Below are 22,663 nucleotides of genomic sequence, written 5' to 3' on the forward strand. Positions count from 1 at the left end.
CCGCAATTTTGAGAGTGGAAGTGATGTTCAGTCCCAATGGGGCACTGTTAAGTGGGGCGTTCCTCAAGGGTCGGTGCTGGGGCCACTGCTGTTTCTTATTTATATAAATGATATGCCTTCTAGTATTACAGGTGATTCAAAAATATTTCTGTCTGCTGATGACACCAGCTTGATAGTGAAGGATCTAGTGTGTAATATTGAAACAGTAACAAATAATGTAGTTCATGAAATAAGTTCGTAGCTTGTGGAAAATAATTTGATGCTAAACCACAGTAAGACTGAGTTTTTACAGTTTCTAACTCACAATTCAACAAGAACCGATATTTTGATCAGACAGAATAGGCATATTATAAGCGAGACGGAACAGTTCAAGTTCCTAGGCGTTCGGATAGATAGTAAGCTGTTGTGGAAAGCCCATGTCCAGGATCATGTTCAGAAGCTAAATGCTGCTTTATTTACCATTAGAACAGTATCTGAAATAAGTGACATTTCAACACGAAAAGTAGTCTACTTCGCATATTCTCATACGCTTATGTCGTATGGTATTATTTTTTGGGATAATTTTTCTGATTCAAAAGGGGTATTTTTGGCTCAAAAACGGGCTGTTCGAGCTATGTGTGGTGTAAGTTCGAGAACCTCTTGTCGACCCGTATTAAAAAATCTGGGAATTCTGACATTGCCCTCACAGTATATATTTTCTTTAATGTCGTTTGTTGTTAGCAATATTAGCCTATTCCCAAGAGTTAGCCGCTTTCACTCAATTAATACTAGGTAGAAATCAAATCTGCATGTAGAATGCACTTCCTTGACTCTTGTGCAGAAAGGAGTGCAGTATTCTGCTGCATCCATTTTCAATAAGCTACCACAAGAGCTCAAAAATCTTAGCAGTAGCCCAAACGCTTTTAAGTCTAAACTGAAGAGTTTACTCATGGCTCACTCCTTCTATTCTGTCGAGGAGTTCCTGGAAGAGCAAAAAAATTAAGCAAATTCCAGTGTTACATTGTTGATTTTCTTCATTTAAACTTACGACTGGTCACCTGAATATGTTTTTTTATATTTCATTTCATCTGTTTCTAATATCGTGTTATAATTTCATGTATTGACTCGTTCCATGACCATGGAGACTTCTCCTTAATTTGGTCCCACGGAACAATAAATAAATAAATAAATAAAATAAATAAAGGGTCTGGAAAGCTTGTAAGGATGCTGCATGGGAGGTTGTGCTGACACATAATTGTTAAGAAAAAAATCTGACACGTTATGCCATTTCTGAGTTAATTAGCATTGAAGCTAGCCAATCAGGCCGCTGCGAGCCCGAATTCAAGTGGCTGCAAGAGGCGATGTCGCCAACGTATTTTTCGATTGGTTTCCTAAACCCTAACAACACAGACATACAATAATTGCACTTGGGACGGTAGTAAGGATGAAACCCGAGCCAAAGGCTGAGCTGTCTTGTGCGCAATCATTTACGCTATTAAAACAATTTAACAATAAATGTATCTGGCCTGATTGGCTAACTCCAATGCTAATTAACTCAGAAATGGCGCACAAAGTATCGAACTTTTTCTTCTTAACAACTATTTCTCAGCAAAACCTACCTTGCAACACTCTTATAAGTTTATCAGACTGTTAATGACCACCTTGTATAATAAAAGATTACGCAGTACGAGTCTTATTTATAATTCACATTTGTATTTTGGTCGCGAAACGATTTTGTTATCCCTTGCGTAAGAGGGAGAAACATCGACCAGCACGTGTCGGAATTTGACAGTGGTGGATCGTGGCTATCCAGACTGCTATTATATGTTCCGCGATATTGCTGCTCGCATTAATCGGAATCACGCAACTTGCTCGTTGTCTTTTTCGGAAAGTTGAAGTAATACAAATCTCTCTGGTTTGCAGCGAGAGACATCATCGAAATGGCGCGACGTATCTATGAGCGTCACTTCATCATCTTAAGCTGAAGTGCTGAAACGGCCTCACATCGTAATTAGTGACCAATGGAATGTTGTGGTGTTTAAACCCTAGATCCGTCTTCCGACAGAAGTTCGTGCGCTTTTTCTGACATCTCGTTTGGTTGAAAATTCGTATGCTGTTAACATAAAAAGAAACGTATACCTGCGGAAGTTGGGAGGGGGGGCTTAGGATTTTCCCAGTTTCCTGAAAAATATACCAAGATTATCACGGATGAAACTTCCGGGCAGATTAAAACTGTGTGCTTTACCGAAACTAACTCGAGCCTTCGCCTTCAGTTCTGGAATATCACAGATATTTTGGTGACGCCATGCAATTACTGACATAAATGTGTCTTTCTCCAGATGCGGCAGATGGTACCGTATTCTACAACGGGAGGCTTGTAAACTCTGTGACCGCTGAAAGAGTTGGTCTTCCACACTTAAGAGTGGTTAGGACCACTCGTGGTGCTTTGGCGAGTGTCTTATCTTCTATACAGCAGTGGGCCGAACGTGAGGCAGCCGAAGCCCGCGTTGTTGGTGTCGCGCTGAGGGCGCGCTAGCAGACCCATAATGGGGCTCCATCTCTCGCTCTCACGTAAGCCTCACAGTAATCGGAGGCAGAGTCCATCGTTGTCTTGGCTGTCTCGGTGACGGCCAGAGTGGTTTTCTGCGCTTCTGTGGAAGACGAGACGCTATCTGTTGTCTGGATACGGTCCGTTTCTGCCTCCGGCCTCCCAAGGAGGGTGGCGCTGGTAACGGATTCAGGCGCCGTGTTAAGCCACCTCAGCAGGCCTGAAAGCAGGTTGTGGCAGCCACAGGTCCATCTCGACGAAGTGGACGGCGCTGGGAGTGGTCAGTGGTTGTATAACCACTCCTTAGGAGCGCACGGCGCTGGGAGTCAACAGCACTTATAATGGTATGGCTGGTTCCTGGATACGGACGGTGTTTGGAGTGGCGGACTCAAGGGCTACTGACCCAGGAGTGCTGGTCTCACTGAGAGTGACCACTGCTATCTCTTTATATTGCAAGAACCGTGACAGTTGTTGGTGATAGACTGCAGAACGAGCTTGCCGCCAGCCTACGAGGGCAGTTATGAGTGACATGGTCTCCGGATGGCAGCTGCCAATTGCTGTCAGGCCATTTCCTCAGACTGTGAATGCGGCTGAGAACTGCTCCATCATTTGGTTTGGCTTCCAGCATCGCTGCACGAAATATGCTATATATAGCGTACTCTGCCGCTGTGTCCAGGTTCCTCTTTGGCGGCGCGTGACTTTGAAACGTACGCACTTGATCTTCGAGTGGGCAGGAGGCAGATGACACAGGAGGGAGGTTTCCGTATCTGGGCCTCCGTTGACGTCTTTTTACGTGGCGCCAGCTCTAGATGTACTGAAAGTCGCGGAAAATGGCCACCTCTCACCCGTCATGTTAAGCACACCACGTTGCCGTGGCTGTGCTTTCCTAAGTTGCTCATCATCTGGCAGCCAAAGCACTGTTGGGTTCTGTTCACGTCAGAGGGCGTCGGCAAAACTATAACCTCGCACAGTTCTTGGTGTGCCTTGGTGTAGCCTTGTCTTGTTCGTGGCTTGGCGCAGGTAGACAACGCCGTGAAATCGAAGCGGCTTCGGCACCTGGCCCACTTCTTGCGATGTCACGATCCATGGAAGGCCGCGAAGGCCTTCACGGCTCTTGCCATCTGGGCTCTTAGCGAAGGGCCTTGGTGCAAGTTCAGCCAGAAGCTCCTTGGCTGCGTCTTGTGCGCTCTCGGTGCTCGGTATAGCGACGGCAGGCTACTGTCACCCTTCGCTATAGAGGAGAAGTTAATCGGTGTGACCACCGTAATAACGACTTTCAACTGCGTTGTGTTCTCCTCAATTTATCGGTCGCTAGACAACAACTCAAGCAAATCGCATTATGGTGTTTATTACAAAAGGAAATGATTACGATACTTAACATTGTGAGATATAGACGTGTCGCAAGCAGAGGAGCGAGAGACAAACATAAGCAAGCTCTTCTTCGTAATACAAGTGAACCAGTACAGTTTATAAGTCAATGGTGTAGCGTTTGTAGATCGGCTTGACTTAGACTCGGGCCGCGGCCAGGCAGAGCGATGCTTATATTCTCTTGGCCTAGATGCCGCTCCTCTTACGGTGTCGTCCTAGATAGAGGTCTGTAAGCGTAGTATTGGCTGACGTCGTTTCAGAGCCCATTCTACTCTTCCGTTCTTGATCGTCGTGCCGGCGTTTGACGTTACGCCGGAACAAACTGTACCCACAAGTTTTCCCTAATATACGAATATTTCAACCAGAAATGTGGGACCGGAGAGTTCTTCGGCGTTGTAGTAGCGGCTGCATTGTCTGTGTCGGTTGCCACTTTCGCAGTATCTGCGGCTTTGAGGTCGGTGGCTGCTGATGGTGCATATGCGTGGCTGTCGGATACCGGTGGGTCAACTGCGAGTCTCTGATTTCCATCTGATATGCACCGGACGGCAGGGTTCAGCAGAAAGGAGAGAAGCGTCCGGATGTCTGTTACTCGTCTCTAGAGGGCACCACATGGCTAAACCCGGCTGACTTCCAGCATGGCTTTAATGATTTACGGAGACTGACAGTGATTATTTATCTGATTGATTGGTGCATGTATTATTACTGTCTCCAATCTGTTATAGCCTATATTGTCTGTAGAGTGTGGATGTAAGTCTCTTATCTGAAGCGTCGGGGTAATGTGTACCAAACTGGTGAATGAGATGAGGGAGTGAAGTGGAAGCCTTTTCATACATATTTTCAGACTACTTCTGTATGTATGTGGAGAGGAATGTTTGGCCTGATAGGTCCCTAATGTGAGTGGTTTGCGTGGATCGATCTGCACCTGCGATGATGCGGAGGATTTTACTTACAATGACCATACCTTCTTCATATTTGAGGTTGCTGCCATTGACCATATAGCAGATCCGTCGGTAGGACATCACCTAGAGGACATACCTCAAATGCGAAACAGGAAGAGATATGGACTCGGCCGTCGAACACTTAACAACCGTCCTCCAGAACTGTGCTCGAAAGACGAGTACCATGATGACCACCGAACCCATTGCTATGGACCTGCCCCCTGACATGTGAGACCTCATAGTCACTAAACGGCGCATGAGGGAAGATTAGCAGCTTTACCAGCTTGCTTTAGTAGCTCGCCGACAGGCGTTTTAGAAGGCTGGAAGGACAGGTGAAAGAGATTACAGGAGCAAAGAGTCTCTATTGGGATTACAGAGAAGCGTAACAGGACACGAACGAAGTATGGAGCATCATGAAAGTGCAGAAGGCTACGCCCAGAGTAGACAGGCCACTCTGAGGGGAAAATGGATTTGTTTATGAAGACGAGGAAGAAGTTGAAGAACTCGTAACATCACGGGACCCACAGTTCCGAAACAGCACTATCGAAGATGACGAGAGTGAAAGGCGGGAGAGAGAAATAGTATGACGAGTGGCTCAACTGATAGAGATTAGGCAGGAAATAGAGCTCAAACCGGTTTCCAATCGTCTTGTATGTGCCTACACCAAGCGACTAGGAAACAATAAAATCTTCAGCTACCGGAAAGATCCGTGTCCCACGTTTAAAACACTTACCTCCTTCATCAGTCACCTACCTCACCACAATCTATAACCAACACCTCTCTCTAACCCTTTTCCTAACCATCTGGAAAATGACTCAGGACTTACACAAACCACACAAGCACCTCTTCTCTCAAAAGTTACAAACCATTTCACTAATGTGCTTTCTAGAGTAGGTACTGGAGCGTCCCATACACAGAGCACTCAACCTATTCCCAAAAACAACATAATCACCCCAAAGGAATTAGCCGTGCCATCTCGCATCAATCAATCGATCGCAAGGTCACGATAGCGGCACACGATTTTTCGTTGTTGCCCACGAGAAGAGCTTTGTCTGGCACGAAGGTTGACGGTGGGAACTGGTTGGCCGAATCGAAAGGAGGACTTTCAGGGCGTGAGGCCGTTTTACCTCCACTGTCTGGAGCTAATAGAAAACGGCGCCTGCAGATCACAGACCTCATCCCGCCAAGACGGTGTTTTTGGTTGGCTGCTGTGGCAGTGGGACTATGGAAATTTGCCTGTGCTGAGCATGTGGAGATTTAGTGTGGCTTCTCACTACCGATCCATCGAATATTTTGTTCACGTCGTATGGGACCTGCCCCATACACCAGCACATCCGTGAGTGGCGAGTCCACAACGCGCACCCTGTCCGTCGGGTTATCCCGACTGTCGCGGGGTTGAATTGTATACGTGTAACTTCTCCTGGTTCTGAATTTATGTCACCAACGGACGTGACACATTGCTTATGTTACTGCTGTTGTTAACAAATCTGCTGCAATCATTTAAGATATTATATTTAAAAGTCAATCTAAAAATTTTGTAATTGTTAAGTTTTTGATTATTAGTATGCAGCTTGGCTGACTTCAGATAACTTTGAATGTTTGACAAACTTCTTAGTTCTTTAACTGTTTAAAAGCTCTTTTGCTGGCGTCAACTGATGAACTCGTTTGTTTTATTTCTTACTTGTTTTTAAAAGCTATTTTACTGACATCATAAGTTGACGACTTTTATGTAAATAGAGGGTTATGCATGAAAGACTGTAACCGCTGCTTTCTTGCTTCCTAGCCCAGCCCTACCATCAACAGCATGTTAAGGTGCTTTAGGGTACCTACGCCCGTTTGAATGAATGATGGCGAGCGTCGACCGGTAGAGTATGCTCTCAGAGCCTTGTCGACAGCAGAACTGAAATACTCGGTATATGAGTGGGAGGCACTCGCGGTAATGTTGAATTTTATTTGGAACACCAGAATTTTGTCTTCGAAACCGATAATCTGATTTTTAGCTGCGTGATGGGTAGGCTCAGGAAGACAGGACGTATCGCAAGGTGGGCTGTGCGTATCTCTAACTTTCGCTTCTCCGTCAAGCACATTTGGGGAGCGGACAATCAGGTACTCAAGCTCTTCTCGAATTTAAAGGAGAAGCAGATCCAGGATCCATTAATTCAGGGTGTCAAGCAAAGGCGTCTTGCTGGGGAACAGATGTCAGGCTACCAACTAAGAAATGGCGTTGTCTGTTGTAAGACCAAGAGTGATATGTGCCTTATGATCCATTTACCTGAGGAATTAGTTCCGGCTATCTTTCAATATTTTCACAGTTCTCTGGTGGACTTTCAGGCGTGAATAAAATTTTGATGAAAATTAAGCAATACCTGACGTGGCCAACTATGCCTAAAGACGTGCGTAAATTAGTGGAGAAGTGCGACGATTGTAAGGTTGCCAAGCCCAGTTACAGTCCTAGGCGAGGGTTGCTTCAGTCCAAGTAAGTAGGTAATCCCATAGACAAAATGTTCATTGATTACGTCGGGCCGCTCCCGCGTACAAAATATGGGAAACGTTAAGTTTTCGTGGCAGTGGATGCCTTTTGCAGGTTTTTATGGTTGATCGCGAGCAGGGGAGTGACTACTGCCTCATCTATTTGGAATGTGTCAAGAATTTTTTCCATCTTCGACTCTCCACGGTCGTTAGGTTTCGACAATGTTGCGGCATTTTTGTCGAGGCAATTTAAGCGCTTTTGTTTTAACAATGCCATTGCCCATCTCATCTCACTGCCATACCGTACTACTGTCACCCGTCATTTGCCTAAGGGTTGAACCGTTACTTGAAATCGACGCTGATAATTTTCCACTATCAGTTGCAGCGCAAGAGGGACACGTCCATTCCGTGGCTAAACTTAGCCTTTAAATCGACATACACCGAAGTTTTGAAGGTAACACCCGTATCGTTGACGTTGAGCTACCCTCTCAACTCCCCACTCACTAAATTGTGGTCCGCGAACGATCTTTTGTCGGACAGTCAGCCCTGAGATCATTCAGCTAAAACTGGAGGACAGCCAGGAAGAACATTGAGCTCGCACAACGATGTAACAAGGGCCGCTGAGCATGGCAGGTGAAGGTTGGTGATCGCGTCTTTATGTCTGACTTCTGTGGCCAGGGGCGGGGTGACGCGTCCACATCTGGTAAGTGGATTAATCGCATTTATAGGACACTGTGGGAATATACAGGTGTTAAACCCAGTCAGGCTCTCAGTGAGCAACCTCGTCACGGGCAAGGTTTCCAGGGACCATGTTTCGCTGGGTCCAGCGGCAAGTTAGGGTGTTTTAGTAAACTTAAGCCCCTGTTCCAATCCTTGGGGGAAAGGGTTCTAAGTTTAAGTGGGGGAGGTTGAGCCGTGCTCACTCGCATCGATCAATCAATCGCATGATCGCGGTAGTTGGGCACAACTTTTGGTCGTTCTCTATGTGAGGAGCTTTGATTGGCACGAAGATTGACAGAATTGGCTGGTCGAACTGGAAGGAGGACTTGCAGGGCGAGAGGCTGTTTTACCTCGCTGCCTGGAGCTGATAGAAAATGACGTCTGAAGAGCACAGACCTCATCCCGCGAAGACGGTGTTTTTGGTAGGCTGTAGTGGCTTTGGGAGTCTGGAAATTTGCCTGTGCCGAGCGTGTGGAGATTTTGATTGAAATTTTGCTACCAATTCATCAGATATTTTGTTCGCGTTGCAGCAGCACGTCCGTGGGTGGCGACGTGGCACCGCCCACCTGATCCCTTTATCCCGACTGTTGCGCGGCTGAATTGTATCTAATTAACTTCTTGTAGTTCTGAACTTACGTCACCAACGGACTTGACTCATTGCTAATGTTACTACTGTTGTTAACAAAACTGCTGCAATCAATTAAGATATTATATTTAAAAATCTATCGAAATAATTTTTTAATGTTAAGGTTTCAATTATTTTTATGCGCTTCAGATACCTGGTAATGTTGGACGAACTACTTTGTTTCTTAATAGTTTGAAAGCTCTTTTGCTGACATCAGTTGATGACCTCGTTCCCTTGTTAACATTCGACATGTTGTTTAATTTCTTGCTAGTTTTTAAAAGACGTCGTAAGTTGGCGACTTTTATTTAAACAAAAGTGTATGCACGTTTTCAACTGTGAACTCTGATTTCTTGGCTCCTGGTCCAGCCCTGCCACGCTTCAGCGTATTAAGTTCCTGTAGGGAAACTACGCCCGTCTGATGCACTTTGGCTTCCTAGCTGATCATCGCACCATCACCAATCCCTGCGTCTGGTGGAACACATACGCAGGGCGGGAGACAGGAAACACAACACAGGAACGCTCATTGCTGACATCGACAAAGCGTTCTATGAAGGTTCGAGTGATTGCTTAATAAACAAATTATCCCAGTGAGACAGTCCAGCACACATGATCAGCATCATTGATCGGTTCCTGGCTGGTAGGCAGTGCTATGTTAGGTAAAGCAAAAGCGTTAGTCCCGCAGCGCTCGTACCCCGTACTTTACACGCTCTGCACCAGTGACGTTCCAAAATTGGCGGGAGGTGAAAATGTCCTCTACGTGGACGATACGGCGGTGTATAAAAGCAGCAGCAACCTAAACTTCATTGCAAGAAAACAGCAGCAACACCTACATGCCATCACCCAGTGTTGCAACTTCTGGAAAATTAAAATAAATTCAGAAAATAGTGTTGCTGTAGTGTTCACAAGCAACTTAATTACTCCAAAGCGACAGATCTCTGTGGTTGGCAGAGTGTTAGAATGGAGGGACTTCACAACACACCTTGGCCTACAGCTCGACGGACGCCTGGCGTTCGTGAAACAAGTAAACAGAACAAGAAGCAGGAGTTGCCCTGCTTTTCACCAGTTGAATCCGCTCTTAAAGTGTGTGTGTGTGTGGGAGGGGATTATCAGTAGATACAAATCTTAGATAGTACGCCGCGCGGGGTAGCCGTGCGTCAAGGTTCGTGCGGCTTCCCTCGTCGGAGGTCCGAGTCCTCCCTCGGGCATGGGTGTGTGTGTTGTAGTTAGCTTAAGTTAGATCAAGTAGTGTGTAAGCCTAGGGACCGATGACCTCAGCAGTTTGATCCCACAGTCCTTACTACAAAAATGGCTCTGCGCACTATGGGACGTAACTGCTCAGGTCATCAGCCTCCTAGAACTTAGAACTAACTAACCTAAGGACATCACACACATCCATTCCCGAGGCAGGATTCGAACCCGCGACCGTAGCGGTCGCGCGGTTCCCGACTGCAGCGCCTAGAACTGCTCGGCCACTCCGGCCCCTTACTACAAATTTCCGAATTTAGGCTGTACAGGAGTTTTATCCTGCCAACGATTCTGTTCGGAGAGAAACGGCTTCCGGGTTGCTCTTATCAAGGTGCTCCAGATTGGCGGGAATATTCCCCCCCTGTTCCAGCCCTGAGGCGGGTGGAAAGGGGCCACGTTCGAGTTCCGTCGTGGACAGTCACATTCCACCTCGTGTCCCGCACTGATGCGTCTCGGCCAAGAGCGCTTGCAGTGTATTGTGGAAGATAACGGGTCCGAAGGCAGCCACGGTCTCTGTTTACGAGACCAGCATTGTTCTTAATTTCTATGGCTTCCTTCACTATGGTGTTCTAAAATCCTCTGACTTTGCACAGCACTCTCATCTGTTCAAAATCACACATATGGTGTTCTTCCAAGCTGTGCTCGGAGCCAGCCGATTCATCTTTCTGACCCAATCGAACGAACTAATCGCACTCCAAGCAGTGCTGCCGAACGCAGCGTTCTAGCTGAACAATGTACAGCAGCTCACCACAACATAGTATAATGTAGACGCCAAGGGTGCGCAGTTCCGGTGGAACCATCCCCACGCCAGTTAGATCTCTAGTCATCTGCAGTGATCGGAAGATTGTTTTAACGTCACACTTCTTATCGATAATTGTGGAATCATCTGTCACTGGTCCAACACTTGACAGAAATGCCAGTCGCTGTCGTATCACCTTGTGTTATTTCGAAAATGCACGTTGTATTTGTTGCCTTCTTAATGTTTGTGTCAATGAACATTCCTCTGGAAGACATCCGTCATGCATTCCCGTTAGGTAGAGAGGTTTTCCTGGTCACATTGCCCCACCTCTGTGAACAAGATTCCTCAAAATAGTTCTGCGTTGGTGGAAGTGGTGGTAGCAAGAGACACTACTGACCATTAAAATTGCTATACCACGAAGATGACGCGCTACAGACGCGAAATTTAACCGACAGGAAGAGGATGCTGTGATATGCATATGATTAGCTTTTCAGAGCATTCACACAAGGTTGGTGCCGGTGGCGACACCTAAAATTTTCCAACCGATTTCTCATACACAAACAGCAGTTGACCGACGTTGCCTGGTGAAACGTTGTTGTGATGCCTCGTATAAGGAGGAGAAACGCGTACCATCACGTTTCCGACTTTGATAAAGGTCGGCTTGTAGCCTATCGCGATTGCGGTTTATCGTACCGCGACATTGCTGCTCGTGTTGGTCGAGATCCAATAACTGTTCGCAGAATATGGAATCGGTGGGTTCAAGAGGGTAATACGGAACGCCGTGCTGGTTCCCAACGGTCTCGTATCACAAGCAGCCGAGATAACAAGAATCTTATACGAATCGCTGTAACGGATCGTGCAACCACGTATTGATGCCTGAGTCAACAGATGGGGACGTTTGCCAGACAACAACCATCTGCACGAACAGTACGACGACGTTTGCAGCAGCATGGACTGTCAGTTCGGAGTCGATGGCTGCGGTTACCCTTGACGCTGCATCACAGACAGGAGCGCCTGCGTTGGTGTACTCAACGACGAACCTGGGTACACGAATGGCAAAACGTCATTTTTTCGGATGAATGCAGGTTCTGTTTACAGCATCATGGTGGTCGCATCCGTGTTTGGAGACATCGCAGTGAATGCACATGGGAAGCGTGTATTCGTCATCGCCATACTGGCGTATCACCCGGCGTGATGGTATGGGGTGCCATTGGTTACATGTCTCGGTCACGTCTTGTTCGCATTGACGGCACTTTGCACAGTGGACGTTACATTTCAGATATGTTACGATCCGTGGCTCTACCCTTCATTCGATCCCTAAAAAGTGGTTCAAATGGCTCTGAGCACTATGGGACTCAACATCTGAGGTCATCAGTCCCCTATAACTTAGAATTACTTAAACCTAACTAACCTAAGAGTATCACACACATTCATGCCAGAGGCAGGATTCGAACCTGCGACCGTAGAGGTCGCGCGGTTCCAAACTGTAGCGCCTAGAACCGCTCGGCCATTCCGGCCGGCTTCATTCGATCCCTGCGAAACCCTACATTTCAGCAGGATAATGCATGACCGCATGTTGCAGGTCCTGTACAGGCCTTTCTAGATACTGAAAATGTTCGACTGCTGCCCAGGCCAGCATATTCTCCAGATCTCTCACCAATTAAAAACGTCTGGTCAATGACGGCCAAGCAACTGGCTCGTCACAATACGCCAGTCACTGCTCTTGATGAACTGTGGTATCGTGTTGAAGCTGCATGCGCAGCTGTACTTGTACACGACATCCAAGCTCTGTTTGACTCAATGCCCAGGCGTATCAAGGCCGTTTCCACGGCCAGAGGTGGTCATTCTGGGTACTGATTTCTCAGGATCTGTGCACGCAAATTACGTGAAAATGTAATCACATGTCAGTTCTAGTATAATATATTTGTCCAATGAATACCCGTTTATTATCTGCATTTCTTCTTGGTGTAGCAATTTTAATGGCCAGTAGTGTATATGCAAATACGGATCACTTACGTCGGTTCCCCGTACCTAGAGTGGGCTAACGTGCAACTTTGCTTCTTTCAAACCCACATGTCCAGTAATGTGAGAGTGCGGTGATTCCCCGCTTCCATCATAAATTTTATGTTCTTATGGAAACCGTTTATGTGTCCGAGCAGTCCGTTGAGCGATACCCAGTATGTGACCATACAACGAATGTGCCATTCACATATGTGTGGGTTTTACAGCAATTTCCCAAAAAACTTTGGTATATAGATTGGCCAATACCAGTGCAATTGGTCACTGCCTATAGCTGGTGCTGCCGGCCTTGGTGGCAGTGCGGTTCTAGGCGCTCCAGTCCGGAGCCGCGCTGCTGCTACGGTCGCAGGTTCGAGTCCTGCTTCGGTCATGGGTGTGTGTGATGTCCTTAGGTTAGTTAGGTTTAAGTAGTTCTAAGTTCTAGGGGACTGATGACCACAGCAGTTGAGTCCCATAGTGCTCAGAGCCATTTTAACCATTTTATAGCTGGTGCTATCAAAAGGCACAGCCCCGCTGATGGTAGTGAGGACATGCTAGAGAAGTCTCATCATTTTTGTTCACAAACGTTATGTGAGCAATCTAACTTATCTTGAAGGGGCATTCGCGTATGTAATGACTAGGGACAGAAAAAATAAGTCGTGTTCTTTCGTGGGCAGTGTGATTGTTTCTTTTCTGCAGGTCTCGGTGATAATTACTACCCGCTAGTTCCCCTTTTCGATTACATATTTTTGTTCAATTTAACCACATTTTAACGTTACTCTGAAAATGAAACTTAACTTCTCATTCACATTATACACTCATGTTCAGGAAAAACAGAACACCTTGACCCAATAGAGATACGAAATTCATGTTCACAAGACATGTAGATTAGTATGTTCTGCAGAAATGATTGGCATTTCTGTCACTTCGGTTTAGCACGTGTCCTGTTACCTAGTAGGCATAGGGTCCACCATGGGCCCTGATAACTTGTTCCATGCTTCATGGCATCGACACGTATAAGGTGCGAATGGCGTCCTGTCGTATAGCCATCCATGCTACATTCATCTGGGTCCAAAGTTCATTTGTGGTGGTTGGCACTGGGTCACAGCACTGCACCCGTCGTTTCGCTATATCTCACACATTTTCGGTTGGAGACAAGTCTAGTGGTCTGCTGAGCCAGGACAAAAAGCTGACATACAGTGACACCAACAAGACAAGTATTCGTGCAGCAACATGTGGTTGTGCATCGTCTTGCTGAAAAATGGCATCTGGGGTGTTGTGCAGGAATGTTATGGTTACGTGCCGCAGTACGTCATTCACTTATGTCACATTGCCCACAGTGCCCTGGACACGCACCAACTGTGATTTGTGGTTGTACCCAGTAGTAACTCGCACCACAAGGCCTTGTGTTGGCACTGTATGTCTTGTGCGAACGCAGTCACTGTGATACCGCTCCCCCTGTCTGCAGTGAACCAAAATGCGGCCATCATTTTCGAACAAACAGAACCTGTACTCATCCGAAAACACTATCTGATGCCATTCCTGTTGCCAGTGACTTTGTTCCATACACCATTGCAACCTAGCTTGTTTCTGTCGATTCGTCAAAGGTAGGCAGAGAAATGGACGACGCACACGTAACTCATGCCGTATCAAACGGCGACAGACTGTCACCTGATAGCGTACGATGAATTAAATTGTTCCACTGTCGCGCCAGAGCAGAGGATGACGCTGATCTGCTCTGTCCGGATGAGGTGTCGGTCTTCTCAAGTTGTTGGTCTGGATGGTGCGACCTGACCCCATTTCGTTGTGTTCTACGGCCTTCCGTGAACCATTCTGCTTACATCCGTTGCACACTTCGTCCCTCAGGAGCAGCAGTTTCCCGGATGTATTCTCTCAACCAGTAACGCGCCCTCTTTCAAACTCTCACATCTGACGGTACAGTTCGCACGTACATCTGCGAGGCATGCTGCACGTCTGCTCAAGTTACACTGATCCATTACCTTCGGTTTATAGCGACAACGAGAACCGCAGGCGCGTTTTACCGGTAGTTGGTGTTGCACCGTGATATTGATGTTGACCTTGAGCCCGCAGGCCGACATGTTTCGAATGCTAACCATTCAAAAATGGCTCTGAACATTAAGGGGCTTAACATCTGAGGTCATCAGTCCCCTAGAACTTAGAACTACTTAAACCTAACTAACCTAAGGACATCACAAACATCCATGCCCGAGGCAGGATTCGAACCTGCGACCGTAGCGGTCGCGCGGTTCCAGACTGTAGCGCCTAGAACCACTCGGCCACTCAGGCCGGCTGCTAATCATTTCAGCAGAAGATACTAATCTGCATGTTCTGTGAATATGAATGTCCTATCTAGTCGACAAGGTGCTCTGTTTTTTATGAGCACGAGTGTATTTATCGTACCATGCATATCACATTTATTTACGTTATACTGATATGAGACGAAAAGAAAAACGTGCGTATTATTTTTGATAATCCATTTTTCCACTCTCTAACAGCGCGTGGAAAAAAAAGCGAACATCTATATCTTTCCATACAAGGTCTGATTTCCCTTATTTTATTATGATTTTAGTTTCTCCCTATGTAGGTCGCCATCAACAAAATGTTTTCCTATTAGGAAGAGAAAGTTGGTGTTTGATATATCATGAGAAGATGCCATCGCAACGAGAAACGCCTTTGTTTCAATGATGTTCGCTCAAAATTCTGTATCATATACTTGATACTCCCGATAATTTTCGATAATACAAAATGTGCTGGCCTTCTGTGAACTTTTTGGATGTACTCCGTTGTTAATCCTGTGTGGCAAGGATCGATACAGCTCAGCAGTACTCTAAAAGAGGATAGACAAGCGTAGTATGGGCAGCCTCTTTAGTAGATCTGTTGCATCTTTTAAATGTTCTGCAAATAACACACAGTCATTGTGTGTTCTTTCCAACTTAAGTACAACGTAATTGTAATTCCTTGGTATGTAGTTTAATTTACGGCCTTTATATTTGATTGATTTAACATGTAAATGAAGTTCAACGGATTTCCTTTACCACTCAAGTGGATAACCTTACACTTTTCAACTTACACTGCCAATATTCGCACCATACAGATATCTTTTCTGAAATGTATTGCAATTTTTTTCGGTTTTCTGGTGCCTTTATTTGACGATAAATGACAGCATCATCTGCAAACAACCAAAGACGGCTGCTCAGTTTGCTCGTTTATACAGGGTGTTACAAAAAGGTACGGCCAAACTTTCAGGAAACATTCCTCACACACAAATCAAGAAAAGATGTTACGTGGACATGTGTCCGAAAACGCTTAATTTCCATGTTAGAGCTCATTTTAGTTTCGTCAATATGTACTGTACTTCCTCGATTCACCTCCAGTTGGCCCAATTGAAGGAAGGTAATGTTGACTTCGGTGCTTGTGTTGACATGCGACTCATTGCTCTACAGTACTAGCATCAAGCACATCAGTACGTAGCATCAACAGGTTGGTGTTCATCACGAACGTAGTTTTGCAGTCAGTGCAATGTTTACAAATGTGGAGTTGGTAGATACCCATTTGATGTATGGATTAGCACGGGGCAATAGCCGTGGCGCGGTACGTTTATATCGAGACAGATTTCCAGAACGAAGGTGTCCCGACAGGAAGACGTTCGAAGCAATTGATCGGCGTCTTAGGGAGCACGGAACATTCCAGCCTATGACTAGTGACTTGGGAAGACCTAGTACGACGAGGACACCTGCAATGGACGAGGCATTTCTTCGTGCAGTTGACGATAACCCTAATGCCAGCGTCAGAGAAGTTGCTGCTGTACAAGGTAACGTTGACCACGTCACTGTATGGAGAGTGCTACGGGAGAACCAGTTGTTGCCGTACCATGTACAGCGTTTGCAGGCACTATCAGCAGCTGATTGGCCTCCACGGGTACGCTTCTGCGAATGGTTCATCCAACAATGTGTCAATCATCATTTCAGTGCAAATGTTCTCTTTACGGATGAGGCTTCATTCCAACGTGATCAAATTGTAAATTTTTACAATCAACATGTGTGGGCTGACGAGAATCCGCACGCAATTGTGCAATCACGTCATCGACACAGATTTTCTGTGAACGTTTGGGCAGGCATTGTTGGTGATGTCTTGATTGGGCCCCATGTTCTTCCACCTACGCTCAATGGAGCACGTTATCATGATTTCATACGGGATACTCTACCTGTGCTGCTACAACATGTGCCTTTACAAGTACGACACAACATGTGGTTCATGCACGATGGAGCTCCTGCACATTTCAGTCGAAGTGTTCGTACGCTTCTCAACAACAGATTCGGTGACCGATGTATTGGTAGAGGCGAACCAATTCCATGGCCTCTACGCTCTCCTAACCTCAACCCTCTTGTCTTTCATTTATGGGGACATTTGAAAGCTCTTGTCTACGCAACCCCGGTACCAAATGTAGAGACTCTTCGTGCTCGTATTGTGGACGGCTGTGATACAATACGCCATTCTCCAGGGCTGCATCAGCGCATCAGGGATTCCATGGGACGGAGGGTGGATGCATGTATCCTCGCTAACGGAGAACGTTTTAAACATTTCCTGTAACAAAGTGTTTGATGTCACGCTGGTACGTTCTGTTGCTGTGTGTTTCCATTCCATGATTAATGTGATTTGAAGAGAAGTAATAAAATGAGCTCTAACACGGAAAGTAAGCGTTTCCGGACACATAAAATATTTTCTTTCCCTGTGTGTGAGGAATGTTTCCTGAAAGTTTGGCCGTACCTTTTTGTAACACCCTGTATAGTTAAAGAACAACAGAGGGCCTATAAAACTACCTTGGGGAAAGCAAGAAATCACTTAGTCGATAACTTTCCTTCTATTACCAGGAACTGTGACCTCTCTGACAGGAAGAGATTTATACGTCTTCAGAGTATCTGCACTACTGAGAACACACATTCCAGGCAGACAGCAATATCCTTGTCGTGTCTGCAGTAATGGTGTTTAAGTTTTGTTTTCCTGTGATTAACACATGAATCTAGGGAATTGAAGACTGATCTGTTTGGATCTGTGGCCATGCGATTTGATTACCTCGGCTGAAGATGACATCCCTCCTTGAGGTCTGCATGGCGCATTTGCCACTTTAACTTTATATAAAATCTTATATATTTCATCACTAAAAATTCATTTGCCCCTAATACTAAAATACTATCCAAGCTGTTTTAAGTTTTAATAAACTTCGTGCAAAGTGGTATATTTCGAAATCTCTAAGATAAAAAATCATGTTAATTAAGCGACGAGGCCTCCATAAGAATCCATTTCACTTATTAATCCCACATCGAATTGACATACTCAATTCTTGCATTAGACACCAGCATGTGGTAGCATAGTGGAAGAATTCAATCATTTCTTACAAATATTCTGCCACTTAGCAGATGTGGAGAGCCATGAGTACCAGCGTTTGAAAACAAGAAGAGAGAAAACCTTTGGATTTCTGTTTTCCTTCAGGAGGTGGAAATACAGATGATTCCTTTTCCTGTTGCTCTTGAAAGCATCCTAAATTTTTTGTCGTAGTATTCAACTTATTACGTCCCTTCAAACAACGTTCGCTGTACGATTCAGCTTATGTCCAAAGCACCTAATATGATTTAAAGGACCACTTATGATTGTTTTCAAAGAGTCAACGCCTTTTTTCATATATTTGGCACTGTCTTCACAGTCTCGTGCTACACAGGGTGTTTATGAAGTCACTTACCATTATCAACTTTAACACTTCATAATGGAGTACGAACAGCGGGAACATACACTGAGATATTTCCTGATCCAAATTTACTTCATTCCAGTGCAAATGTGAACACATGTCCCGTCGTTACTGTGATGCCCAAAACACACTTGCTCATATAATTTAGGCGTTATTTATTCCACACCTGTGGAATAGCAATTTTTCACTCGCAGAAGATTATTGATTTTCACTTGGTACGCCTCGGACTTGATAAATCAACAGATGAAAAAGTCCTCTGTGATTAAATCGGACAAGCGAGAACCGAAAATCTTGGCGAAGCGCGGACATTCTGTCTCACAAGAAAAGTGGAATTTAAGTAGCTCCCTAAGTTGTTGGCCAGCAATAACAGCCATTCTTTCTTCTGCTGTGTACATTATAGTACATTAGCAGAAAAAAGTCTACATTTTTAAGGTTAAGACAGGAGTGGTAAGGAAATTCGTAAACACCTCGTATAGTTTATTTCTGAAGACCCTCGAAGATTGCACGACCATACTGAATTGAGTTTGTTGTCTGCAGCATCGGTGTACTTTAAACAAAAGGCTTCTTCTCATTCCACGCTTCAACAGTTATCAGCATCAGATCTAAAACACAACGACTTCTTCTGTCTGCGATTTTGTCGGCTGTTGCATCATCATCTCCTGCAAATAGCTGGCTCGCTACGTATTCTTATCGTGGTCGTTTTACTGTATGCACGATAGTCTCTCTCATTGTTGTCACAAGTGGGATGTTACCAGTACCTAAAATGGAACAATTATTTTATTAGCTATCTGACATTTCAAAGTTAAGTTTTTACTGTTCTAGAGAAAACTATATTGTTTTGTTAAATAATAAGTTATAACTTTTAATAACCTGAATGTCAATCTTTATTTTTACTGGCAACAGAACTGTGCTGATCTCCGATGAATCTTCTTTTTCCGGTACGGGGAGTGGAATGCTGCCTTCAAAAATGTTTGAATAGTCCTGTGGCTAGGATAACCACAATCGCTTTCCTACTCTTTCGTAGATTGTAAGCTGCTGCTAATGCAGGACTGTCGCTTTATTGGCGAACTGGGGGTGCTTGATTTTATTTTTCCATATGATTTTCACTCAGCACATATTCCAAAATAGTATTATTATGTTCCCATACAATTCTGCTGTTGCAATACTTACAAAAGACCACTTGTTTATCGGGAGCACAAACCCTCCTGTTTCAAACGCAGGCTTCGACGTTTTCACAGACGTGAATAACCGTAGTACACGTGTTCGTCACTGAATTTAGGAGACAATAAATAGTGCTAGTATTTGTTCTCAATCGAGAATGTAGAAGAGAACTCCGATAGCGCTGTGCTGCTGCAAACTCTGAACATTTGTGTGAAACGGCTACACGACCAAAAAACGTGCCGCGAGACAAAATGCGACTCCTCTGAATGCAATAACTCTTCCAACGACTTTTGAAAATAACATCAAAACAGTTTTGGTGATATAATGGTTTCCCGTGTTAGCACGTATTACAAGCTGAGTTTACGCCTTGACAAATACAGAATTTGTCGTGCTATCCCCCACACGACGAATGCTGAAATGTTTCGCATAACCGAAATGAAAATCGCGTAATTTATTTAAATATTCAATAACACTACTTTCGTTGCAAAAATACGGATTGGTGGTAATGGAACACAGTATTAAACCATGGCTACCACAATGCTGTTGCACAAAATATTGTTTAACTTCTACGATTAGCTGGGTTGGCTGCGAGCGGACAGAAACAGCTCCGGTCTCATTTCTTAGAATCGTTACTTTAAAGGAAGTTATGCGCCACAGTCAGCCCTGATGAAAAACGTTCATATCTAATTTCAACATTAAATAGCTATCAATTACCACTGAACTCTCAGCTGTACGGCGTTTTCTCCACGGAAACAAAAAAACTGCTAATTTCATCGACATTTAGTTAAAAACAGCACATTTTGTGAAATTTCGCAGAAAATCACAGATTTCGCATGTATTGTTTCTAAGCACCAGAACATTGAATGTTCCGACAACGAATCGCTATTGCTACTACTCTTTGTAATAAAATGACGGGAAACGTCATGAGTGCTTAAAGAAGTTCTGTATTTAGCTTTTTTCGCGTTGTAACTCACACTTTATCGGCGTAAGTCGTTTTAAGGCAAAGGCCCATTTAAGTTTAATGAAAACGTGCAATTCTCGTCAGGATTTGTTATAACTAAATGTCAAATAATAAAATTTCAGCGATTAAAGCCCTTAGAAAATATTAAAATAAAATATGAAATTGTTAGGTTCAGAGCTAGAGCATAGCATAGTTGGTTAAGGCTCAGCGTGCTGGAAGAGGACGTCAATTGCTAGTGTTCGCGTGCTGCTAAATACTATTTTTTTTCACCTCCGCGTTTTCTAAAAGGTTATGGGACTTTCCAATGAAATTAGGTAGAAATAATTTCTGTAATATTTCATGTTTTGTAAATGTAAGAGGTTCTCTGCCAGAAGTGGATTTGTTCCATTTGATGATCTTTTATAAGCTGATGTCCTTACTGGCCGGGCCTTTATCTTTTCGTTTTGTCTTATTACATGTCCACAAGCACTGAAGTTTCTATTTATGTATACTACAGACAGGAAAACGTGACTAGCATATTGTCAAGAAAGGAAATGAGCATTTTAATAGAACTAACGTAGGAATTACAGGCGCACACATTTTTGTAAACAAACTGTATGGTTTGCGACCCAAATAAAGTCGACAACTGCCACTCGAGTGCGATGAGAGCAAAAAATTACATTAACCAGCTCGTACCGTGTGCCGACGCCGCTGTCTCTCGTGAAGTTGGATATCCTGTCTACGTGCACGTCAGCGTTAGCTGCCTCATCCCCTGTGCCGACGGCCTTACTTGCGTCTCGCAACGGATCTCTCAACAGATATATTGGAGTGTGTGAACATCATTTCATAGGCAGATTGCTAGCGGCATGAACGACAACGTGGTACAAGATAGCCAGTGAAGTATGACAGTTTAGCAGGAATGCGGACGCATAGCGTACACCTCTCTGCCCATAGAACACATTAAACAACACAGGTAAGGAATTACATGCAGCAACGTCAATGTTGTCCAAAAGTCATAATTCTGCGCCAACTCCGAGAACCATACCGAAACAAGAGATCACAAGCGGGGTGAAATATGAAATTCACATTCTGCCAGTGTAAGCACCGAAAACGTTGAAACCTCATAGCTGCACAGCGCTGAGGACTTTACAACTTAGGTGATGATAAACTCACTAACATGCTGTCAGTGGATAAAAGCCGTGAGACCCTTTCCTTTTCGTTCAGGATCGTAGACCCACGTCACATACCTTGATTCTGGAATGGCAACAAACGAATTATGCAGACGGACAGTGAGTACAACAACACCTGAAGCACAACGAACTGTTAGCATGGGGAAGACTGGTGCGGCGCGTCTACCCTAGACAAAAAATTACACCCAACTGCCGGCCACAGTGGCCGTGCGGTTCTAGGTGCTGCAGTCTGGAATCGAGCGACCGCTACGGTCGCAGGTTCGAATCCTGCCTCTGGCATGGATGTGAGTGGTGTCTTTAGGTTAGTTTGGTTTAATTAGTTCTATGGCTCTGAGCACTATGGGACTTAACATCTATGGTCTTCAGTCCCCTAGAACTTAGAACTACTTAAAAATAACTAACCTAAGGACATCACACAACACCCAGCCATCACGAGGCAGAGAAAATCCCTGACCCCGCCGGGAATCGAACCCGGGAACCCGGGCGTGGGGAGCGAGAACGCTACCGCACGACCACGAGATGCGAGCTAGTTCTATGTTATAGGCGACTGATGACCTCAGAAGTTAAGTCGCATAGTACTCAGTGCCATTTGAACCATTACACCCAACTTGACAAAGAATAACGTCAGTTATAGTTCGACTGAATGCTCCATCGTCTTTATTTCACGAGACGAATGTGAGAATAAGTAATATCTGATTATTCTTCGAACTTACACTCTCGGAATTCTTACACTTAACCTCTCGCTGGCGGTTCTAGGCGCTCAGTCCGGAACTGCGCGGCCGCTACGGTCGCAGGTTCGAATCCTGCCCCGGGCATGGATGTGTGTGATGTCCTTAGGTTAGTTAGGTTTAAATAGTTCTAAATTCTAGCGGACTCATGACCTCAGAAGTTAAGTCCCATAGTGCTCAGAGCCATTTGAACCATTTTGAACTTAACTTCTCGCACGACGACTCGACTCTACAGTTTGTCACTTATGTTT

Source organism: Schistocerca serialis, chromosome 3 (genome assembly GCF_023864345.2).
Source record: "Schistocerca serialis cubense isolate TAMUIC-IGC-003099 chromosome 3, iqSchSeri2.2, whole genome shotgun sequence".
In the NCBI taxonomy this organism is placed as follows: Eukaryota; Metazoa; Arthropoda; class Insecta; order Orthoptera; family Acrididae; genus Schistocerca; species Schistocerca serialis.